This window comes from Tachysurus fulvidraco, chromosome 2, assembly GCF_022655615.1.
Source record: "Tachysurus fulvidraco isolate hzauxx_2018 chromosome 2, HZAU_PFXX_2.0, whole genome shotgun sequence".
NCBI lineage: Eukaryota > Metazoa > Chordata > Actinopteri > Siluriformes > Bagridae > Tachysurus > Tachysurus fulvidraco.
In genome coordinates this window covers 33814674-33821957 of record NC_062519.1, presented here as the reverse complement: position 1 = coordinate 33821957, position 7284 = coordinate 33814674, and the positions used below count along the sequence as shown (strand labels likewise).

Genomic DNA, 7284 nt, shown 5'->3' with positions numbered 1-7284 from the left:
TAGTTGCAACGCTAATTGTTGCAGGTCGGCGATAACAATGCGTCTGCATACACTCAGTGGGACGAATGTGATGATGGCAGTATTTTAATTTGTCTTCTTAATAAGAAGTTTTTGTTCTCAGCAGAGCTTATATCAGTACAAAAAAAATAGTCACTGCTGAGAAGCAATGTGCCGGTGTGAGGTTCAGTGCTCATTATGCTACTGCTTTTTGGATGTTAATTCTTCTGAGGATTTTCTTTGCTTTTTTTTTAAGTTTAATAGGTTTCAGAGAACCAGGGTTACGACAGTAATCTAATGTTCTCTTTCATCATCTCGTGTTCGAGATCCACCTATGGGAGATATAGACAACTCCCCGGTTGCCCAATACACTCACTGCGAGTCCCTGTAAGCCAGAGGACGGCCAAAAAGGTGGTGCTCGGCACGTCACAAAGCAGCAGACATAACATACTGCACGGGGCAAAAAGCTCAGCCAAAGGGAAACACAGCATGCGGCAACATGCATATTAAAAACTTGCTGACGTCCAACAAGCGGGCAGCCTGCAGGAAAAGAACATTTAACCTGATATTGAACACCCGAAATTGTATACAAAACAAAAAGTGATACAGCTCCCACATACTTTGACACACAGGGGTGAGCCTGGTCTCATTGGAAAGAAGATATTCTCTGGTTTCAGAAACTAGTTTCAGCTTGATTCTAGGCCTTACTGGCACAAAGTTACAGAGGCTAGAATGGAAGTTTTGATTTCCGCCTGAGATTTTTTCTGATAAACTGATTAATCTTATTTCTCTGGAACATGATAGGTAACATTTAACAACTGAGGGTCATAGCCACATGTCTTGGCTTTCTCCAAAAAAAAAATCAAGTCAAAAGACCCAAAAATGGCTTCAATAAAACTATTTTTCTATGGACATGTCCATCCGGTCATGTGTTTCTTGTTTACTTGTTTACTGTATAACTTTGAATTAAAAGACTGCATGCTCAGTTTAAATAGCCAAAAACAAGCACAGCCTCTCTCTCTACTATTCTGTTGTGTAAAGAGGCCTGTAACCTGACACCCTGAGCTGTGAGAGTGTGAAAAGTTCGAGGATTGCGCAATAAACCCATCGCGCACGATTTTCGCACAGAAGCCAGCATTAGAGAGGCGGGTCGTGGCATACCGTTGGAATCGTCTCCTTATTGGCTAAAGAGCTATATAGGTCCCGGCCAATTTCATTGCTATTGGAAGGAGTAATTGTCAGTCAAGGGAGGGTTCCCAAAAATGATGTCTGACCTCATTGGCTTCTCAGCCGTCTATCTCTGCAATACAAGCACCGATTGGCTAAAGTGAGGGCTTGTTTGATTTGTTAGGCCCTGGGCTATAAATCTGACATAATTTAGAATTTTTGAATACTCCAATGAGAAGTTAGAGCCTAAACAAAATGGTGGCGCACTACTGTTTCCAGTTTTTCGGAATATTTGCGGCGCGACGAAAGCGTTTTGGAAAAGGCTTACAGATTTCAGTTCCTTGGACCTGTGTGGATTTTTGTGGAATATTTGTTTTGGAATATATTACCCCAGTGAAGAAAGGGATGCGTCTAAAGGTAAGGAAAAACTGGTCTAGCGCCACCTAGTCAGTTTTCTCCAAAAAAAATTTTCTAAGAGTATGACGGCTATGAATCATATTATGCTTTGTGCGTGGGCTTAAAAAAATATTGAGAGTATAAACTTTACTAGAAACATAAGTTTTTTCGTGTTTTTAGAGGATTTAATGCTTAAAAGTTACAATGAAATTATGCAGCTTCAGCCCCTAGCGGTAGTGTTCCACAGGTGGAACGGTGTTCAATAACAATTAAATAAACATGTAAATGGACCAACCCGAGCGTATGGCGGGGAGTAGACCACATGCCTGAAAACATGCACAGCCAGGCCGGGCAGACAGGGCTGACAAGAGTGCACGTGGCTACGAAGAGCCCACACTCAAGACCGCATGAGCCACAGTGGTACGAGTAACATCAAGCCGGTAGTGCCTGACAAAGGTGTGCGGAGAGGACCAGCTCACCGCGGCACAAATGTCCTTCAAGGGAACTCCCCCATACAGAGCCCACGAAGCAGCCAAGCCTCTAGTGGAGTGAGCCCTGAGGCCATCTGGAGGCTGCACGCCCCTAGACTCATACGCTAAGGAGATAGCTTCTACAATCCAGCGAGAGAGGCGTTGCTTAGAGATGGGTTTTCCCGTGTTCGGTGGGGCCCAAGAGATGAAGAGCTGATCGCTCCCCTGAAAAGAGTTCGTCCTGTCCACGTACGCCGTAGGGCGCGCACAGGGCACAAAGCATTCAACCTCTGGTCCTCCGCAGAGGAAAAAGGAGGAGGGTGAAAAGCGGAGAGCTCAATCACACCACCAGTGAAGGCTGGAAAGCACTTAGGCACGAAGGCCGGGTTAGGCTTAAGCCAAACCCTATCCCCGCTGAGCGAGAATTTGGTGCACGAGGAATGAACCGAGAGCGCATGCAAATCACTGACACGTTTGGCGGAAGCCAAAGCCAGGAGCAACACCGTCTTGAAGGACAGCAACCTAAGGGAGATATCCCCCAGGGGCTCAAAAGGCTGTTGGGCCAGCACCTCCAGCACCATGGAGAAATCCCAATCCGGGACCACACTCCTGGTGACCGGCAGGGAGCGGCGCGCGCCCCTCATTAATCTACGGATAAGGGGGTGCTGCCGGCGTGACATGCAGCGATAGCCGCCAAATAGACCTTAACTGTCGGAAAAGACCTGCCACGATTGATAAGGCCCTGTAAAAAACCCAGAATATCAGTGACTGAGCACAGATACGAGACGAGCTGGTGCTCCTCGCACCACGCCTCAAACACACACCATTTGCAATCATAGAGAGAGCATGTGGAAGGGGCCCTGGCACTCTGAATCGTGGCGATAACACGGGGGGGGAAGCCCCAGCGTGCTCAAATTCGCCCTCTCACGGGCCAGGCCCAGAGAGCCACCCTGCCCGGGTGAGGATGAAAAATCTCCCCGTTCGCCTGGGTCAGGAGGTCCGTACGCAACGGGAGGGACCACGGCTCCGCATACAGAAGAGGAATTATCTCCACTAGCCAAGGTGCCTTGGGCCACCTGGGGGCTATGAGGATCAGAGATAAACCCTGCACCGCGACCCTGGCCAGGGTCGGGGATATCAGGCAGAGTGGAGGGAAAACGTAGAGCAGTGCGCTGGGCCATGGATGAGCCAGAGCGTCCTCGTCCCGAAGCGAGAAGAACATAGGACAGTGGGCGTTTTTGCACGAGGCGAAGAGATTGACGGCAGCCTGGCCGAACCTCTCCCAGAGCAGTTCCACTATCTGGGGTGGAGCCTCCACTCTCCGTACAGAGGGTTCCCCCTCGACAGAAGGTCTGCACCCCTGTTCAAAAGGCCCGGGACGTGAGTCGCCCGTAACGACAGAAAATGCCGCATGCTCCATACCAACAGCTTGTGAGCCAGAGCGTGAAGCCTGGAGGAGCGCATGCCGCCTTTACGGTTGATATACGCTACAGCTGTCGTATTGTCGCAGCGTACCAGCACATGATGCCCTCGCAGGCGGGGTGAGAAATGCATCAGAGCTTTCCACACAGTGAGGAGCTCCAAGTAATTTATATGGGCTGAGCGAAGTGAGATCGGCCACACACCGTTCACTGATCTGCCCTCTTGAGTGGCTCCCCACCCTGTCAAGGAGGCATCTGTCGTGACCATTTTCCGCATCATGATCGCCCCGAGAGGGGTCCCATGTGCGTAAAACTTCTCAGCTCTCCAGTGGCGCAGCGCAGCCATGCACATGCGTGTCATCGAGACAAAGCGGAAAAGATCGTGCAACGGGCAGAGATGAAGGGACAAAATCCACTTCATGAAAGCCCTCATTCTCAGAAGACCTAGAGGCAAGACATGGACAGCCAAAGCCATAAGACCCTGTAATCTGAGACATGTGCGATACTGTATCCGCGCACCCTTCCCTGAACCGCGATAGACAGTTCATGAATGAAGAGACGCGCCCCCGCGCTAGGCGCACGCGCATCACGACGGAATTCAGCTCCAGACCCAGGAATATGACTTCCTGAGCGGGACTGAAATTGCTCTTTAACACATTGACTCTGAAACCGAGCGCAGCGATGTGTGAGAGCACACGGGCAGTGTTCTGAATCACATTCTCTCTCGAATTGGCTATAATAAGCCAATCGTCTATGTAAGTCAGGATCCTGAGACCTGCTATTCTCAGCAGCGCAAGCCCCGCCTCCACACACAGACAGAACGTCCGCGGACTCAGCGCGAGCCCGAACGGAAGGACTGTGAATTCGTAACATACGCCTTTGTAGGCGAAACGAAGGAATTTTGTGTGTGGAGGATAGATGCTTATGTGGAAAAAAGCATCGCTCAGATCGATCGAGCAAAACCAATCGTTCCGTTTTATCGAACGTATGAGAGAGCCGTGTGTTAACATTCTGAAGTTGTATTTCTTGTATTTGTAAATGTTTGTTCAACACTCTGAGATCCAGAATAGGACGGAGAGATCCATCCTTCTTCGGGACCAGGAAATAACGAGAATAAAACCCCTGATCGCTTAGATGCGCGGGTACAACTCGATTCGCTCCCTTCTCGAGAAGAGATGAGATCCCGTCTTTCAGAATGTGGGCGGAGCCCTGGTCCGTGTGGGACCAGACCACTCCGTTGAACCGTGGGGGTGATTGGACAAACTGAAGTCTGTAACCCCTCGTGACCGTGTGAATCACCCAATCGGGGGCCGAGACAGACAGCCAGGCTGTCACGTGACTCCCGAGCGTCCCTACACGGGGGAGCGGGACGCCGGGGGTCGTTCATTGATGGCACGACGGGGCCCTCCAGTGGCCAAACCAGAGAAGTTTTCATCATCTTTTTGTGAAAAACTGGGGCCGTAGCCTTTATTGAACATGTGAGAGGTGTGCGAAGGGGGGTGTTTGGTGACAATGCTTCTGCACTCGATCCCACGGCCGTTCCTACTGGGACCGGGGAACGGTGAAGCCTGTGCGGAAGAAAGGGTGACCCTCGCCAGCGAGGGGGGGCTGACCTCACTGAAGGAGACCCTCCGTCTCTTGGACAGGTGAACCTGGAGGGTAGCATGGTTTTCCGGAGGGCTGGCCGCCCATAAACATGGACTGAAGACCCCCAGAGGCCAAACATCAGGTCGGCCGCTTACGTTTCGGAACAGAAGGAGCGGGGATAGGAGGCCTCCGAGCCGTGGCCACGGAGAAAGACGTCTTACCCCAGGGCCTATCGGGGGGGGAGGGGGCGGGTTTGTTGGACCCGCCAGCGTAGTGGGACTGGCGTCCCACAGCAGGAGCGTTAGGCGGCCGCCCAGATGGTGTCTGGCGCGGCGCCGGCTTTCTAGGAAGACACAATTTGAAGGCCTCATCCTCCTTCTTCTTATCAACGCAGCGCTGCTGCATCAGCGCAACGGCTGGGCCAAAAAGAGCTTGACCCGGCTCAACTGGCGCGAGGAGACCAGATCGGTTGAGCCACAGCGCACATTCTCCGACCACCGACAAAGCCATAGAACGCCCGCTAGCCTGGACAGCCTGATGGGCATTGCAGAGGACGAGGTCATTGACCGTGACGATCTCCTTCCAGAGATCGGGGGATGGCGACCCACTCTCCAGCTGCTGGCCCAAATCAAGCGGGAGTTCAGCCTGATACGCGGACCACAGCGAGGAGACATTGAGAGCTCGAATGGAAAGAGCTGAGGCTTTATAAGACGCCTGATGGATTGATGCGGAGAAACGATCCATCTTGCCCGGGAGGACAGGCTTGGGTGGGGTGAGCAGCCCGCCCAAGGATGGGTTAAGGTGTCTGGCGATGGAAGGCTCGATCACGGGGGGGTCGCCCATGCCCAGACCCGCCATATCCTTCACCTCAAGCCCCGCGAGACTGTGTTTTAGATCAAGCGGATCTCCCCAGCAATACCTCATGTGTCTTTGCACATGCAGGGAGGACGGGCAGGAGCTGCTTCCTCGGGCCGGCAGGAGGCCCTAGAAGCTTACCGTCATACACATCCCTCTCCTGATCCGAAGCGTTCAGGAGAGCCGGCCACAGCGTTGGCCTACCCTTCTGTAGAGGTCAGGAACGGATGCCCTTCCCATAGGTGGATCTCAAACACGAGATGATGAAAGAGAACTCACTGAGTTGGGACCCAATTACAGTATAAAAAAGACTTTGGTAGAAGTGAAAGTTGCCTTTTAGAATATTACTCAAGTAAAAGTCTTGTATCTGAAATATACTGTACTTAAGTATCAAAAGTCATTTTCTGATATTTAATGTACTTAAGTATTTGAAGTAAAAGTAAAAAGTAAAATTTTAGTGATTTTCGGTAGGCATAAGAGGCACTTCATCCAGTGGGAAGAATTTTTCATTCCAATGTACAGAAACATTTCTTACAAATATGGCCAGGGGTGTATGTTATCTTCTTCACCCTGTTCACCACTATCGTTGAAGTTGTCGTCTAAGACAGGGGTGGCCAACCCGCGGCTCTTTGCCCGGTTTCATGCGGCTCTTATGTTCATATCGAAGTTTGTATTTGTGTCTTTTTATTGTGCGTGTTCGCTTCGCTTGAGTTCAATACAGTATTTTCATCAAACTCGCATGTGAGTGGGATGAAAATACCTCAAGGTTTCCCAGTAGGAGCAAGATCATTCGAGTAAACAATTTGTGTCAAGTTGGCTCTCAAAATGGCAGGGGAAAAAAAGGTGATGATCATGTGTGCCCATGTGTGTGATGTGGCTCTTTGCGGTAACACAGTAAAAAATGTGGCTCTTGGTCTCTGACTGGTTGGCCACCCTTGGCCTACCATAACGGGAGGTCCTCCAGTAGGTGCTTCCATGGCAGCTTCCATCCGCCTCCTTTGGCAATATTACGCTGAAATAGAGCGTGCGGAGCTGTGTAATGCAATCTAGGAGCAGTGATTCGCCAAACCTTTCTTATTGCAGTCGCACACATTTATTCTGATTTTATTTTGTAGTAATGAGTAACGAAGATACTTTGTGGAAATATAGCGGAGTAAAAGTATACATTTTATCTAGGAAATGTAGTGGAGTAAAAGTGAAACTTGGCGAAGTAAAGCACAGATATGTGAAATTTCTACTTAAGTACAGTAATGAAGTATTTGTACTTCGTTACATTACAACACTGATGAAAAGTAATTACATAGTGTAACAATGACCCAAAGCATATATCTAAATCTATATCTAAAAGGCTTAACCAAAATATGATTAATGGTTTTGAATGAACTAGCCAA

At 49.9% G+C, this 7284-nt stretch overlaps 1 pseudogene; it reads right to left on the bottom strand.

The window, feature by feature from the left end:
* Positions 1-2886: 2886 nt before the first annotated feature.
* Positions 2887-5962, bottom strand: LOC125140097 (annotated as a pseudogene).
* Positions 5963-7284: the final 1322 nt, after the last annotated feature.